At 43.7% G+C, this 17618-nt stretch overlaps 1 protein-coding gene and 1 non-coding gene across 2 annotated transcripts in view; both read right to left on the bottom strand.

Annotated features, from left to right (window-relative positions):
- The window catches only part of nxn (nucleoredoxin), a 229165-nt gene that overhangs the window by 206653 nt on the left and 4894 nt on the right, over nt 1–17618 (bottom strand). The window lies entirely within an intron of this gene.
- Nucleotides 8719–8825, bottom strand: LOC121283665. Its single transcript, XR_005944314.1, has one exon. It is a non-coding gene; the product is annotated as a U6 spliceosomal RNA (small nuclear RNA).

Genomic DNA, 17618 nt, shown 5'->3' with positions numbered 1-17618 from the left:
GAATACACTGCCTTATAGATAGATAGGCTCCTGTTCACTGATTCAGAATGCACTGCCTGATAGATAGTGAGGCTCTTATTCACTGATTCAGAATGCACTGCTTAATAGATAGATAAGCTCTTGCACACTGATTCAGAATGCACTGCTTGATAGATAGGCTCTTTTTCACAGATACAGAATGCACTGCCTTATAGATAGATAGGCTCTTGTTCACTGATTCAGAATGCACTGCTTCTTAGATAGACAGGCTCCTTATCACTGATTCAGAATGCACTGCTTGATAGATAGATAGGCTCTTGTTCACTGATTCAGAATGTACTGCCTGATAGATAGATAGGCTCCTGTTCACTGATTCAGAATGCACTGCTTATAGGTAGATAGGCTCTTGTTCACTGATTCAGAATGCACTGCCTTATAGATAGATAGGCTCTTGTTCACTGATTCAGAATGCACTGCTTGATAGATAGATAGGCTCTTGTTCACTGATTCAGAATGCACTGCTTGATAGATAGACTCTTGTTCACTGATTAAGAATGCACTGCCTTATAGATAGATAGGCTCTTGTTCACTGATTCAGAATGCACTGCTTGTTAGATAGATAGGCTCTTGTTTACTGATTCAGAATGTACTGCCTTATAGATAGATAGGCTCTTGTTCACTGATTCAGAATGCACTGCTTGTTAGATAGATAGGCTTTTGTTCACTGATTCAGAATGCACTGCTTGTTAGATAGATAGGCTCTTGTTCACTGATTCAGAATGTACTGCCTGATAGATAGTAAGGCTCTTATTCACTGATTCAGAATGCACTGTTTGATAGATAGATAGGCTCCTGTTCACTGATTCAGAATGCACTGCCTTATAGATTGATAGGCTCTTGTTCACTGATTCAGAATGCAGTGCTTGAGAGATAGATAGGCTCTTGTTCACTGATTCAGAATGCACTGCCTGATAGATAGTAAGGCTCTTATTCACTGATTCAGAATGCACTGCTTGATAGATAGATATGCACCTGTTCACTGATTCAAAATGCACTGCCTAATAGGCTACTGTTCACTGATTCAGAATGCAATGCTTGATAGATAGATAAGCTCTCGTTCACTGATTCAGAATGCACTGCTTGTTAGATAGATAGGCTCCTGTTCACTGATTCAGAATGCACTGCCTGATAGATAGTGAGGCTCTTATTCACTGATTCAGAATGCACTGCTTGATAGATAGATAAGCTCTTGCACACGGATTCAGAATGCACTGCTTGATAGATAGATAGATAGGCTCTTGTTCACTGATTCAGAATGCACTGCTTCTTAGATAGACAGGCTCCTTATCACTGATTCAGAATGCACTGCTTGATAGATAGATAGGCTCTTGTTCACTGATTCAGAATGTACTGTCTTATAGATAGAAAGGCTCCTATTCACTGATTCAGAATGCACTGCCTTATAGATAGATAGGCTCCTGTTCACTGATTCAGAATGCACTGCTTGATAGATAGGCTCTTGTTCACTGATTCAGAATGCACTGCCTTATAGATAGTTTGGCTCTTATTCACTGATTCAGAATGCACTGCCTGATAGATAGTTAGGCTCTTATTCACTGATTCCGAATGCACTGCCTTATAGATAGTTAGGCTCTTATTCACTGATTCAGAATGCACTGCTTGATAGATAGGCTCCTGTTCACTGATTCAGAATGCACTGCTTGATAGATAAATAGGCTCTTGTTCACTGATTCAGAATGCACTGCCTTATAGATATATAGGCTCTTATTCACTGATTCAGAATGCACTGCTTGATAGATAGATAGCCTCTTGTTCACAGATACAGAATGCACTGCCTTATAGATAGATAGGCTCTTGTTCACTGATTCAGAATGCACTGCTTGATAGATAGACAGATTCTTGTTCACTGATTCAGAATGCACTGCTTCTTAGATAGACAGGCTCCTTAACACTGATTCAGAATGCACTGCTTGATAGATAGATAAGCTCTTGTTCACTGATTCAGAATGCACTGCCTGATAGATAGTGAGGCTCTTATTCACTGATTCAGAATGCACTGCTTGATAGATAGATAAGCTCTTTTTCACAGATTCAGAATGCACTGGTTCTTAGATAGACAGGCTCCTTATCACTGATTCAGAATGCACTGCTTGATAGATAGACAGACTCTTGTTCACTGATTCAGAATGCACTGCTTCTTAGATAGACAGGCTCCTTATCACTGATTCAGAATGCACTGCTTGATAGATAGGCTCTTGTTCACTGATTCAGAATGCACTGCCTGATAGATAGTAAGGCTCTTATTCACTGATTCAGAATGCACTGCTTGATACATAGATATGCACCTGTTCACTGATTCAAAATGCATTGCCTAATAGATAGATAGGCTACTGTTCACTGATTCAGAATGCAATGCTTGATAGATAGATAAGCTCTTGTTCACTGATTCAGAATGCACTGCCTGATAGATAGTGAGGCTCTTATTCACTGATTCAGAATGCACTGCTTGATAGATAGATAAGCTCTTTTTCACAGATTCAGAATGCACTGGTTCTTAGATAGACAGGCTCCTTATCACTGATTCAGAATGCACTGCATGATAGATAGATAGGCTCTTGTTCACTGATTCAGAATACACTGCCTTATAGATAGATAGGCTCCTGTTCACTGATTCAGAATGCACTGCCTGATAGATAGTGAGGCTCTTATTCACTGATTCAGAATGCACTGCTTAATAGATAGATAAGCTCTTGCACACTGATTCAGAATGCACTGCTTGATAGATAGGCTCTTTTTCACAGATACAGAATGCACTGCCTTATAGATAGATAGGCTCTTGTTCACTGATTCAGAATGCACTGCTTCTTAGATAGACAGGCTCCTTATCACTGATTCAGAATGCACTGCTTGATAGATAGATAGGCTCTTGTTCACTGATTCAGAATGTACTGCCTGATAGATAGATAGGCTCCTGTTCACTGATTCAGAATGCACTGCTTATAGGTAGATAGGCTCTTGTTCACTGATTCAGAATGCACTGCCTTATAGATAGATAGGCTCTTGTTCACTGATTCAGAATGCACTGCTTGATAGATAGATAGGCTCTTGTTCACTGATTCAGAATGCACTGCTTGATAGATAGACTCTTGTTCACTGATTAAGAATGCACTGCCTTATAGATAGATAGGCTCTTGTTCACTGATTCAGAATGCACTGCTTGTTAGATAGATAGGCTCTTGTTTACTGATTCAGAATGTACTGCCTTATAGATAGATAGGCTCTTGTTCACTGATTCAGAATGCACTGCTTGTTAGATAGATAGGCTTTTGTTCACTGATTCAGAATGCACTGCTTGTTAGATAGATAGGCTCTTGTTCACTGATTCAGAATGTACTGCCTGATAGATAGTAAGGCTCTTATTCACTGATTCAGAATGCACTGTTTGATAGATAGATAGGCTCCTGTTCACTGATTCAGAATGCACTGCCTTATAGATTGATAGGCTCTTGTTCACTGATTCAGAATGCAGTGCTTGAGAGATAGATAGGCTCTTGTTCACTGATTCAGAATGCACTGCCTGATAGATAGTAAGGCTCTTATTCACTGATTCAGAATGCACTGCTTGATAGATAGATATGCACCTGTTCACTGATTCAAAATGCACTGCCTAATAGGCTACTGTTCACTGATTCAGAATGCAATGCTTGATAGATAGATAAGCTCTCGTTCACTGATTCAGAATGCACTGCTTGTTAGATAGATAGGCTCCTGTTCACTGATTCAGAATGCACTGCCTGATAGATAGTGAGGCTCTTATTCACTGATTCAGAATGCACTGCTTGATAGATAGATAAGCTCTTGCACACGGATTCAGAATGCACTGCTTGATAGATAGATAGATAGGCTCTTGTTCACTGATTCAGAATGCACTGCTTCTTAGATAGACAGGCTCCTTATCACTGATTCAGAATGCACTGCTTGATAGATAGATAGGCTCTTGTTCACTGATTCAGAATGTACTGTCTTATAGATAGAAAGGCTCCTATTCACTGATTCAGAATGCACTGCCTTATAGATAGATAGGCTCCTGTTCACTGATTCAGAATGCACTGCTTGATAGATAGGCTCTTGTTCACTGATTCAGAATGCACTGCCTTATAGATAGTTTGGCTCTTATTCACTGATTCAGAATGCACTGCCTGATAGATAGTTAGGCTCTTATTCACTGATTCCGAATGCACTGCCTTATAGATAGTTAGGCTCTTATTCACTGATTCAGAATGCACTGCTTGATAGATAGGCTCCTGTTCACTGATTCAGAATGCACTGCTTGTTAGATAGATAGGCTCTTGTTCACTGATTCAGAATGCACTGCCTGATAGATAGTTAGGATCTTATTCACTGATTTAGAATGCACTGCCTTATAGATAGATAGGCTCCTGTTCACTGATTCAGAATGTACTGCTTGATAGATAGTTAGGCTCTTATTCACTGATTCCGAATGCACTGCCTTATAGATAGTTAGGCTCTTATTCACTGATTCAGAATGCACTGCTTGATAGATAGGCTCCTGTTCACTGATTCAGAATGCACTGCTTGTTAGATAGATAGGCTCTTGTTCACTGATTCAGAATGCACTGCCTGATAGATAGTTAGGATCTTATTCACTGATTTAGAATGCACTGCCTTATAGATAGATAGGCTCCTGTTCACTGATTCAGAATGCACTGCTTATAGTAGATAGGCTCTTGTTCACTGATTCAGAATGCACTGCTTGATAGATAGATAGGCTCTTGTTCACTGATTCAGAATGCACTGCCTTATAGATATATAGGCTCTTGTTCACTGATTCAGAATGCACTGCTTGTTAGATAGATAGGCTCCTGTTCACTGATTCAGAATGCACTGCTTGATAGATAGTTAGGCTCCTGTTCACTGATTCAGAATGCACTGCCTGATAGATAGATAGGCTCTTGTTCACTGATTCAGAATGCACTGCCTGATAGATAGAGTGCTGTTTTCTCTAAATCTCTTTTGATGTATGTATCCAATTCCCTTCTGATGGTTATTATTCAATCAGGATGGGGATAGATGACTCTCTATTCCCTCTCCGCAGTCCCCTTTCACCCCCAGTTGGAATGGGAAAGCATCAAGCCCATAATCAAGTCAGACCCCCAGTGTTAACTGAAGAGCAGGTACCTTAAACACTCAGCTCTGTGATGTATTGTCCCAGCACTAGTGAAAAGCTATAATTGGATTGTATGAGAGAATATACTCATTGAGCTACATTATTGTGGATCCTGAAACATTTTTTAAAAACACCAAAGCAGACTAATTGATGTTCCACAGCTGTTCACATTGGATGCTATGAGGATTCCCACAAACTTTTAATAAGTGATTCAAAACTAGGATTCAAACATTAAAAACATTGTCTGCAAGGTCAGGCTAGATAAAAGGTGCCAATTTTTCCCTAAGTGAGTGGGCACATTCACATCTAGAGAGCAACACAGAAACACATGTGCATGCACATACAGACACACATCACCCACAGACACACCCATACTGCACATACAGACACATACCGACACACACCACACATACAGCCACACACGCACCACACTTATACACAGCCACACATGCACATACAGACAGAGGCACACGCACACACAGGCACACACGCACATACAGACAGAGGCACACGCACACACAGGCACACACGCACATACAGACAGAGGCACACGCACACACAGGCACACACCGGCACACAGAGGAGGTGATGCCCTTTAAGGAAGGAAATCTGCCATCCTTATCTGGCCTGGCCACATATGGCTCCAGACCCACAGCAATGTGGTTGACTCTTAAATGTCTCTGAAATGGCCTAGCAAGCCACTCAGTTGTATCAAACTGCTACAAGTCAAAAAGGAATGAAACCGGATGGACTACCCAGAATCGACCTAGGCACCATAAATGACACGGCAAACTCAGCCCTGTCTATCTCACAAAGTCCTTCTCACTAACATCTGGGGGCTTCTGCCAAAATTGGGAGAGCTGTCTCACAGACCAGTCAAGCAACAGTCTGACATAGTCATCCTCACGGAATCATACCTTACAGATAATGTCCCAGACACCACTATCACCATTCCTGGGTATGTCCTGTCTCACCGGCAGGACAGATCCAGCAGAGGTGGTGGCACAGTGGTATACAGTCAGGTGGGAGTTGCCCTGGTTGTCTTCAACATCGACTCCGGATCTTCTGGCATCAGGTCAAACATGGAGAGGAAATCTCCTGCTGATTACCACGTACCACCCTCCTTCAGCTGATGAATCCATACTCCTCCATGTTGAACACCATTTGGAGGAAGCACTGAGGGCAGCAAAGGTGCAGAATGTTCTCTGGGTGGGGGACTTCAATGTCCATCACCAAGAGTGGCTCGGTAGCACCACTACTGACCGAGCTGGCTGAGTTCTAAATGACATAGCTGCCAGACTGGGTCTGCGGCAAGTGCTGAGGGAATCAAGAGGGAAAAACATACTTGACCTCATCCTCACCAACTTGCCTGTCGCAGATGCATCTGTCCATGACAGTATCAGTAGGAGTGACGACCGCACAGGCCTTGTGGAGACAAAGTCCTATCTTCACATTGAGGATACCCTCCATCATGTTGTGTGGCACTACCACCTAAATGGGACAGATTTTGAACAGATCTACAGCTCAAGACTGGGCATCCATGAGATGCTGTGGGCCATTAGCAGCAGCAGAATTGTACTCAAACACAATCTGTAACCTCATGGCCCAGCATATCTCCCACTCTACCATTACTACCAAGCCAGGGGGTCAACTCTGATTCAATGAAGGGTGCAGGAGGGCATGCCAGGAGCAGTGCCAGGTACACCTAAAAATGTGTCAACCTCATGAAGCTACAGCCAAGCAGCAAGTGATAGACAGAGCTAAGTGATTCCATAACCAATGGATCAGATCTAAGCTCTGCAGTCCTGCCACATCCAGCCATGAAAGGTGGTGGACAATTAAACAATTCACTGGAGGAGGAGGCTCCACAAATATCCCCATCCTCAATGATGGGGGAGCCCAGCACAGCAGTGCAAAAGATAAGGCTGAAGCATTCGCAACAATCTTCAGTCAGAAGTGCCAAGTGGGTGATCTATCTTGGCCTCCTCAGGAGGGCCCCAGCGTCCCAGATGACAGTCTTCAGCCAATTCGATTAGCTCCACCTAATATCTGGTGACAATATTCTGGCAATGGTGCTGAAGACTTGTGCTCCAGAACTTGCCACACCCCTAGCCAAGCTGTTCCAGCACAGCTACAACACTGGCATCAACCCAGCTATGTGGAAAATTGCCCAGATATGTCCTGTACACAAAAAGCAGGATAAATCCCATCAGTCTACTCTCCATTATCAATGAAGTGATGGAAGGGGTCATTAACAATGCTATCAAACGGCACTTGCTTAGCAATAACCTGCTCACCGGCTCTCAGTTTAGGTTCCGCCAGGGCTACTCAGCTCCTGGTCTCATTGGTTCAAACACAGATAAAAGAGCTGAACTCCCGAGGTGAGGTGAGAGTGACTGCACTTGACATCAAGGCAACATTTGACCGGGTGTGGCATCAAGGAGTCCTAGCAAAACTGGAGTCAATGGGAATCAGGGGGAAATCTCTCCACTGGTTGGATTCATACCTAGCACAAAGGAAGATGGTTGTGGTTGTTGGAGGTCAGTCGTCTCAGCTCCAGGACATCACTGCAGGAGTTCCTCAGAGTAGTGTCCTCGGCCCAACCATCTTCAACTGCTTCATCAATGACCTTCCTTCCATCATAAGGTCAGAAATGGGGATGTTCGCTGATGATTGCGCAATGTTCAGTACCATTCGCAACTCCTCAGATACTGAAGCAGTCCATGTCCAAATGCAGCAAGACCTGGACAAAATCCAGGCTTGGGCTGACAAATGGCAAGTAATGTTCACGCCACACAAGTGCCAGGCAATTAATACCTCCAACAATAGAGAACCTAACCATTGCTCTATGACATTCAAGCACAGTACCATCGTTGAATCCTGTACAATCAACATCCTCAGAGTTACCACTGACCAGAAACTGAACTGGGCTAGCCATATAAATACTGTGGCCACAAGAGCATGTCAGAGGCTAGGAATTCTGCAATAAACAACTCACCTCCTGACTCCCCAAAGCCTATCCACCATCTACAAGGCAGAAGCAGGAGTGTGACAAGCATGCCCCACTGACAGACACACACAAACACAGAGGCAGCAGACATACACAGACGCGCACACACACACATACGCGTAGACAGGCAGGCAGGTGTGCGAGCACAGGAAGCTGCGCACAGGCAGGCACGTGCATGCACACACACCGGCAGGCAGGCATACCTCATCACAAGTAATTTAGAAAGTTAAAATGGATTCATGTACCTGCACAAGCCACAAACTCTACACCATGTTTATTTTGAAAGGCTCTGTAACTCTTTTGAGTACAAACCTGTTTCCATCTGTTTCAGATGAAGTTACATTGTTTCATAGTTTACCAGTGTGAGATTTGAACTCTTGATACTCTTTTGAGTAAACCTGTTTCCATCTGTTTCAGATGAAGTTACATTGTTTCATAGTTTGCCATTGTGAGATTTGAACTCTTGATCTTGGGGTTACAAACCCAGTACCATAACCACTTGGCTATTTAGGCCAAGCCCAAAAATATGGAACGCTTCACGAATTTGCGTGTCATCCTTGCGCAGGGGCCATGCTAATCTTCTCTGTATCGTTCCAATTTTAGTATATGTGCTGCCGAAGCGAGCACAAATTAGTCTTCAATCTGTTTTTCAGATGAAGTTACATTGTTTCATAGTTTGCCATTGTGAGATTTGAACTCTTGATACTCTTTCGAGTACAAACCTGTTTCCATCTGTTTCAGATGAAGTTACATGTTTCACAGTTTGCCATTGTGAGATTTGAACTCTTGATCTTGGGGTTCCAAACCCAGTTCCATAACCACTTGGCTATTTAGGCCAAGCTGAAAGGCTCTGTATGCCTGTCCTGCAGAGCCTGTTAGAATTAAAAGCCTATCATTGGGCTCGTTGTGACACTGAAGGGTTAATTAAGTGACACTGAAGGGTTAATTAAGTGACACTGAAGGGTTAATTAAGTGAATGGCTGGACTTTATCAGCACTGTTAGTAAATGGAAACCTGATCAACCAACACCAAAAAGAGCCACAAACACTTTTCCCCTTTTCAAAAGGTAAGAAGCAAGGAGGGGATGAACAACTGAAACACACCTTTATTTTATATACCAGCCAGGCTGCCTACCCTCCTGAATGTGAATGAGATGAGCCAGCTCTAATCCATCCATTTCTGCTATAGCACAGACCCATCTCCCAGGGAAACAGAGGCTTGGATGAATAAAAAGAGCTCACTACCGCATTGTGCCTCTACTAAAATACAGTGATGTCAAGATGTGTTATAGTAACACAACAACCTATTTGAGGGAGACAGTGGTCTAGTGGTAATATTACTGGACTAATAATCCAGAGGCTGAGGCCGATGTTTTAGGGACACAGGTTCAAATCCCACCATAGGAGCTGGTGGAATTTAAATTCAATTAATAAAAATAAATCTGGGACATAAAGCCAGTCTCAGTAATGGTCACCATGAAGCTGTCAGTGATTGTCAGTCATAAAACCCAATCTGGTTCGCTAATGCCTTGTAGAGATGGAAACCTGCCATCCTGGTCTGGCCTACCCATAAACCCAGACCCACAGCAATGTCGTTTACTCTTAATTTTTTTTTAAATATTCGTTCATGGTATGTGGGGCATCGCTGGCTAGGCCAGCATTTATTGCCCATCCCTAACCACCCTTGTTCAGAGGGCATTTAAGAGTCAACCATGTAGCTGTGGGTCTGGAGTCACATGCAGGCCAGACCAGGAAAGGATGGCAGATTTCCTTCCTTAGTGAACCAGATGGATTTTTACAACAATCGACAAAGGTTTCCTGGTCATTATTAGACTTTTAATTCCAGATTTTTATTGAATTCAAATTCTACCATCTGCCTTGGCAGGATTTGAGCTCAGGTCTCCAGAGCATTACCCTGGGTCTCTGGATTACTAGTCCAGCAACAATACCACTACGCCTCCTCCGGCGATGCCCTCTGTAGTAAGCCACTCGGTTCAAGGGCAATTAGTGATGGGCAACAAATACTGGGCTTACCAGCGATGCCCACTATCCACGAAAGAATACATTTAAAGAAAAATCTTTAACATTGTAAAAACATACCAAGGCACCTCACGTAAACACAAGGTTTAAATACAAAAGATACTGAGCCAAAATAAAGAGATTAGGACAGGTCACCAAAAGCATGGTCGAAGAGGTGGGTTTCAATGAAGTCCTGCAAGGAGTGGAAGGTGGACAAGTTGGGACTAGGCAGGTGAAGGTACAGTTCAGCATGGTAGAACCAAGCCTGATGCTGCATGACTAAACCAGCTTAGCCTGACATGCTCAAGTTTGTACCCCTTGGACATGAGGCCCCATACCAGGGCAACAATAAACAATGAAGACTTGGCTGGGGTGGAGGGCATCGAAAGGTAGAGGCAAGGGCCCTAATGGGCCAACCAACAGCTGTAGAGGTGAGAGGCTCAGCAGTTTGAGTGCAGGGGCAAGGAAGGAGACTTCATTCCCCACCCCCCCCCCCCACCCCCAATCCTCCAAAGTTGTACACAGAAGGAAACGGAGTTGAAGGAGAATTAGAGGGTATTGAGGATGGCTGGGGCAAGGGATAAAATAAAACGGTTTTGATAGCCATGAAGGTGATACGAGGCCATGGAAGTAGAGAGGCCAAGAGAAAGAGTGAGGCCACAAGTGGCCATGAGTAAGGGTAGGTGAGTTTATCTAGAGGATGAAGTTTAGAGTGGGCCAGAGGAAAGTGAATTTGAAGGAGAGGGATCAGGGAAAGTCAAGATGGAGAGTAAAATCAGCTAAAACAAGAAGCTACTCAGGGCAGAAATTAAGGGAGGATAACACAAAGGACAAACTGGGTTTTATATAGCACCTTTCATGATCTTAGGATATCCTATGCTAAAGTTATGTTAATTGTTAAACTGAAGGATGAACAGGTGGAGGGTATTGATTAATTAAGTACATATAAACGGTACACTTGTTAGCCAGATTTCTTTTATATACACACACACACACACACACACACACACACACACACACACACACACACACACACACACACTTCCCAATTGCCTGTCCCTCTTCTGTGGTTACATCTGCACCCAGGTGTCCCTGGAGAGGGAACATGCAGCGTCCCCAGAGTCACCCGAGGCCTTCCATGGCCAGTGGGCGCCACTGGAGTGCCTTATCTCTGCCCAAAATGACATTTTAATTTAAATTACTAAGTTTCCTTTAAAATTTTATTTTTAACACAGTGATCCTTTAAGGGGTGGCTCATTATCTAGTTAGTTTATTCTGTTCATTTTGAAAAAAAGAGAATAAATGGGATGCTGGGTAGGTAGGAGACAGAGATATCTGATGCTGCATTCAGTAAATAAACCTACTAACATGTAGAGCATTTGTGTTTAGATTCATACTTCACCATATGGCTTGGGACCCATCTAACACCCCATAGTACTGAAATACTTTTGAAGAGTAGTAACTGCCTAAAGCATTAATTGCAGCTGCCAATTAATGCACAGCAAGGTCCTGCAAACAGCAGTGTGATAACAATCAGAAAACCTGCTTTAAGTGTTGCTGGTTCCGGGATAAATATTGGCCAGGGCACTGGGTAGAACCCCACCCCTCCAACCCACCCCATGCTCCTCCTCAAAATGGTACCATGGGGCTTCTTAATGCTTACCCAAGTGGGGAGATAGGGTCTTGTTTTAAGACCCCCATCTGAAAGATGGCACTTCTGATGGTGCAGCACTCCTGCAGCCAGGACTATGTACTCAAATTTCTGGAACCAGGAAGAAACCAAGTGTGAGGCAGTATGCAGCAAGAGCCTAATAGAGTGACAGGGGGTGGAATAGTTTGAAGTGTATGAAAGTGGTCCAGAGGATTGGGGGAAGAGACCAGGGGATAACTTGTTGATTAAGACCACGCCACCATTGTGGGGCAGGTAGCAGGAACTATAAGGCAGATCTGTAGAAGGAACAGGTGTGGGATGGTATGATTTACATCAATGCCATATTACCAATGTAATCACCAACTTGTATTTACATTGCGCATTCAACACAGTAAAAGCTCGCAACCTGCGCCTCAGGAGCGTTTAGACCAAACTTGATTTCGAGTCACAAGACAAAACTTTAGAACAGATCACCAAAAGCTTGGTCAAAGTGGCAGGTTTTAAGCAGCATCTTAAAGGAGGAGGGAGAGAGGTCGAGAGGCAGTGAGGTTTAGGGAAGGAATTCTGGAGCTTGTGGCCAAGGTAACTGAAGGTATGGTCACCGAAGGAAAGCGGGAATGCGCTAGGGACCAAAATTGAAGGAGCGCACTGATCTCAGAAGATTGTAGGGTTGGAAGGGGTCAGTGACGAGGATGGGGTGAGGCCATGCTGCGATTTGAAAATAGGGGTGAACTTGTTCTTTAAAATCCGTTGCCAGGCTGGGAGCCAAAGTAGGTCAGTGAACACAAGGTGACAGGTGAATGGGACTTGATGTATGGGTTATATGAGATGCAGAGTTTTGGGTAAGCACACGTTTCTGGAGGCTGTGAGTGAGTGGTCTCGGTGCAGTGATTATATCTGTCGGTAAAGGAGAGTTGGTTAGTGAGGTGAACGCTGGTGAGGTTAGTCCACAGTGGGTGTGATGAAGTAAGGATAGAGCAGTTGGGATTGCTACTCTTGAGGAGACAGCAATGGGTCCATTGGAAAATATTGAGAAAGGTACAGAGAGTAGCCATGAGTGTGTTCAAGGTTTGTTCCAACATGGACTGGCAGTAGAAGGAAGGCAGGCTGAGGAACAGTGGAAGGCTGGGATTTGGGTTAGGAATCCAGGACGAGAGAGATTAAAAGTTGGTCTGGCTGGGTGAAGTGCTTGGGAAAAAGGAGAAGAATCAAAAGGGAGAAATGGAAGTAATTGGCGCAGGTCCAGAACAACATCCAAAAGGACACCATACAGTCTCTGACACCATGACATCAACGCTCGAAACATAGTCATTTTTAAAGGAAACTATCCTCTATTGGGGTGTGATTGTGATTCATCTCCTGGAAATATTGACTGGACTTCATGTCGAGTTCTACAGCTGCCAGCCAACAGCTCTCTGATATTTTACCCAAGTGGTTGATCTTTATTACGAGAGTTCGATTGCTGGAACCTATTCAACCATAGGTGGCGGCCGAGAGGGGGAGTCTCACCAATTTCCTTATTCTCGTCCAGTGCAGAGACACTGCACTCAATGCTGCAGCATCCCTGCTGTCACCATGACTGAGGTGGGTAGACTAAGCAGAACCCAGGGCCCTCCCTGGTCTGTACAGTTCAGTATCACACTGGGCAGGGTACTGGAGGGCTAAATGGAACTTGGAGCTCAGCTTTCTAAACAGTCAGAAAGAAATCAGCATTTAGAACAATGGGTTTGTTTTTAATATATTCCATTAAAAAGCTCAAACAAGATCCAAGGAAAGATAACAGCTTGTTAAAACCGTATTGGTTGTAAAATGTGTTCCTCTCTGTTGGATTTCTATTACCCAGATGTTTGTCTTTACAATGCAGTTTTCTATTTCCAATATGACCTAGAGTTTAAATTGGTTGCATTCTGTACTTCATGGCCCTGAATTTTCACCAATGGAGCTGACAAATTGGAGAATCCATTAAGCAGAAAAGAGATAGTCAATGACAACTTGTATTTAAATGGTAGTTTTAATGTAGATAAACAATCCGAGCTGCTTCATAAAGACATGAGGAAAATAAATGGACACAAAGGAGAAGGAGAAAAGATGCTGGATGGGGATGTCAATGCGATGCGATTTTAAAGAGAGTCTTAAAGAGGTGAGGTGGGAATTCTGGGAAGCAGCTGCAGGCTTATCCATCAATGGTGCTGCAAAATTGATGTGACTCCAGGATGGTGTGTTGCCTCCCTGGTGCCAGGGTCAAGGGTGTCACTGAACAGCTGCAGAGAATTCTAAAGAGGGAGGGCAAACAGACAGAGATCGTGGTACATATAGGTACCAATGACATAGCTGGAAAGAGGGATGAGGTCCTGCAAGCAGAATTTAGGGAGCTAGGAAGCAGATTGAAAAACAGGACCTCAAAAGGTAATAATCTCCAGATTGCTTCCAGTGCCACACGCTAGTGTGTATAGAAATAGGAGGTTAGTCCAAATGAATGCGTGGCTGGAGAGATGGTGCAGGAGGAAGAGCTTTAGATTTCTGGGACATTGGGACCGTTTCTGGGGGTGGTGGGACCTGTACAAGGCTGATCAGTTGCACCTGAACCGAAATGGGACCAACATCCTTGCGGGGAAGTTTGCTAGTGCTGTTGGGGAGGGTTTAACCTAACTTGGTAGGGGGATGGGAGCCTGAGAGGAGGTTCAGCCGGGGGGAAGATGCACAGCCAAAATTAGAAGAGAGAGAGATTAGAAGTGAGCTGGAAGGCATATAAATTATAGGCCATTTAAGACACAAAGGAGTTTGACAAGGTTGGGTGGTATTTATTTTAATGCAACGAGTCTGACGAATAAGGCAGATGAGTTGAGGGCATAAATTACCACATGTAAGTATGATGTCATTACTGTCACAGAGACATGGTTGAGAGAGGCGCAGGATTGGCGGCTCAATGTTCCAGGGTCTTCAGGCGAAGCAGGGAAGGAGGTAAAGGAGGAGGGGGTATCGGAATATTGATCAAGGAATCAATTACAGCAGTAAGGAGGGATTACATCTTAGAAGGTGCCTCAAATTAAGCCATATGGGTAGAACTTTAAAAAAAGGAGCAATCACATTGTTCGGGAGCCTACAGTACACTCCCAGCAGTCAGAGAGAAATAATAGAGGAGGTATGTAGGCAAATTTCAGAGAAGTGTAAAAATAGTAGGGTAGTAATAGTGGAGGATTTCAAATTCCCCAACATTAACTGGGTTAATCATAGTGTGATAGATTTAGAGGGAGCAGAATTCTTAAAATGCATCCAGGAGAGCTTTTTAAGCCAGTATGTAGAAGGTCCTACAAGAGAGGGGGCGGTTCTGGACTTAATCTTAGGTAATGTGGTAGAGGTATCAGTGGGGGAACATTTTGCAGACAGTGATCATAACTCCTTTAGATTCAAGGTTGTTGTGGAAAAGGACAAGGATGGGCCAGAAATCAGAGTTCTAAACTGGGGGAAGGCCGGTTTTAATAAGATCAGATATGATTTGGCCAGAGTGGGCTGAGAGCAGCTACTTTTAGGTAAATCTGCGTCAAGAAGGAAATAGGGGCAAGAGTACAGGGCCAACATATTCCAGTAAAGACAAAGGGTGGGACCAATAAATCCAGGGACCCTAGATGTGGAGGGATATACAGGATCGGATAAAGAGAAAAAGGGAGGCTTAAAGCAGATACCGAGGGCTCAAAACAGTGGAAGCCCTAGAGGATTATAGAATATGTTGTGGGGGGGGGTGGATTTTAAAAAGGAAATTAGGAGAGCAGAAAAAGGGGCATGAAAAAACATTGGCAGGTAAAATAAAGGAAAATCCAAAGTTATTTTACAAGTACATTAAGAGTAAGAAGATAACTAGGGAAAGAGTAGGGCCCATTAAGGATCATAGTGGTAATTAATTTGTGTGTGGAGCCGGAAGACATAGGTAGGGTTCTAAATGAATACTTTGTGTTGGTGTTCACAAGTGAGAGGGACAACATGGGTATGGAAATCAGGCAGAAGGACTGTGATATAATTAAAGAAATTAGCATAGAAAGGGAGGAGGTTCTAAGTGGTCTGGCAGGCTTAAAAGTAGATAAATCTCCAGGCCTGGATGAAATGTATCCCAGGCTGTTGAGTGAGACAAGGGATGAGGTAGCAGGGGCTCTGGCAATAATTTTCAATACCTCTCTGGCCACAGGAGAGATGCCAGAGGACTGGAGGACAGCCAATGGGGTATCATTAGTCAAGAAGGGAGGAAGGGATAAACCAGGGAACTACAAGCCAGTCAGTCTAACCTCAGTGGTGGGGAAACTATTGGAAGCAATTCTGAGGGACAGAATTAATCTCCACTTGAAGAGGCAGGGATTAATCAAGGAAGTCAGCATGGTTTTTTTAAGGGGTCATGTCTGACCAACTTGATTGAATTTTTCGAAGAGGTGACCAGGTGTGTAGATGAGGGCAATGCATTTGACATAGTCTACTTGGACTTCAGCAAGGCTTTTGATAAGGTCCCGCATGGGAGACTGATAATGAAGGTAAGAGCCCATGGGATCCAAGGCAATTTGGATGTGGCAGGAAGCAGAGGGTGATGGTCGAGGGGTGTTTTTGTAACTGGATGCCTGTGTCTAGTGGGGTTCCACAGGGATCGGTGTTGGGTCCCTTGCTGTTTGTGGTATATATAAACGATTTAGATTTGAATATAGGAGGGTTGATCAGTAAGCTCACGGATGACACGAAAATTGGTGGGGTGGTAAATAGTGAGGAGGATAGCCTTAGATTACAGGAGGATATAGACAGGCTGGTCAGATGGGATGTTTATCCAATGCACAGACTCTACCGAATAACAACGCAAGCAAAGCCACAAGCACACGTCAGCACTGAGTCTGTCCATGGCACTCGAACAACATACCAATGTGTTTTGGACAGAGAGCAGAAAAAAATCAATAGAAGCTTGCACTCGATTTAAAAACAGAAACAGAAGTCAGGGGATAGGCTGATTAAAGAGGTGCATCATACAGCAACATGACAACATCTATTCACAGCAGCTCTACAAAATTCAACTATCTGCATCTGTGGGATCGGATTTAACAGGTTATTTTAAGTATGCCATTCATTGAGAGCTATGTAATTGCAATTTAAATGTTTGAGGTTTGTCACAGGATCTTGTCTCACATGCAGGTGAAGGGAAGTCAAGTGTTATTTTCATAATCCATTCATTGGCAGCCATGCCTTCAGCTGCCTAGATCCTTATGTGGCTAGGTGTCAAATTTTGTCAGATAATGCTCCAGTGAAATGCCTTGGAACATTTCACAATGTGAAAGGTGATATGTGAATGCAAGATGTTGTTGTTATAAATACTTACACATCACTGTTCACATACCAAAATATTCTAAGATGCTTTGTAGGGAAGTACTGACTAAGACAGAAGTTATGGGACTTGACCATACAATGCCAAGCACATGCTGCTGTAACAATTGAAGGAATGGAAATAACTGTGCAGAAGCTGTTCAGGCACCGATTGGACAATGTAGCCCCTCGTATAAGAGACAGATCCCAACTGGGAAAAGGGAATCCAGCCACCAATAGAAGGATGGAGCTTTTTGCCCTGTGAACCTGAAGGATACTGTTTGATCCAATCTCCAGTCCTCTTAGTGCAGCTCATCAGTGAGCTGAAAATTGACAAACACAAGTACTCAGGCTGGTTCAGTATCGGCGGAGAAGAAAAGAGTTGACGTTTCGAGTCCTCATGACCCTTCGACAGAACTGTTC

This window comes from Carcharodon carcharias, chromosome 10, assembly GCF_017639515.1.
Source record: "Carcharodon carcharias isolate sCarCar2 chromosome 10, sCarCar2.pri, whole genome shotgun sequence".
Classification (NCBI taxonomy): Eukaryota; Metazoa; Chordata; class Chondrichthyes; order Lamniformes; family Lamnidae; genus Carcharodon; species Carcharodon carcharias.
This window is presented reverse-complemented; position numbering and strand designations above follow the sequence as displayed.